This window comes from Epinephelus lanceolatus, unplaced genomic scaffold, assembly GCF_041903045.1.
Source record: "Epinephelus lanceolatus isolate andai-2023 unplaced genomic scaffold, ASM4190304v1 scaffold42, whole genome shotgun sequence".
Classification (NCBI taxonomy): Eukaryota; Metazoa; Chordata; class Actinopteri; order Perciformes; family Serranidae; genus Epinephelus; species Epinephelus lanceolatus.
The window spans coordinates 12,501-13,164 of NW_027556824.1; positions in this window are offsets into that span (position 1 = coordinate 12,501).

The following is a 664-nucleotide window of genomic DNA, read 5'->3' on the forward strand; positions in this document are numbered from 1 at the left end:
GCCTGCCTCCAGTGCTGGGTGGAGGTGGGAGAATGAGGCCTGGGACGGTGAGAGTCTCCCCCAGAGAGGGGAGAGAAGAGGGAGGGAGACAGAGAGCCAGAGAGCTGGGTGAAGTGAGCATGGAACACAGGGGATTAATTCCCCCTTTAATGCCTGCCTCCAGCGCTGGGTGGAGGTGGGAGAATGAGGCCTGGGAGGTTGAGAGTCTCCCCCAGAGAGGGGAGAGAGGAGGGAGGGAGACAGCCAGCCAGAGAGCTGGGTGAAGTGAGGGTGGTACAGGGATTAAAGTGTCCCCTAAGATCTTACTCCAGTGCTGGGTGGAGGTGGGAGAATGAGGCCTGGGACGGTGAGAGTCTCCCCCAGAGAGGGGAGAGGAGAGGGAGGGAGACAGAGAGCCAGAGAGCTGGGTGAAGTGAGGGTGGTACACGGGGGATTAATTCCCCCTTTAATGCCTGCCTCCAGCGCTGGGTGGAGGTGGGAGAATGAGGCCTGGGAGGTTGAGAGTCTCCCCCAGAGAGGGGAGAGAGGAGGGAGGGAGACAGAGAGCCAGAGAGCTGGGTGAAGTGAGGGTGGAACACAGGGGATTAATTCCCCCTTTAATGCCTGCCTCCAGCGCTGGGTGGAGGTGGGAGAATGAGGCCTGGGAGGTTGAGAGTCTCCCCCA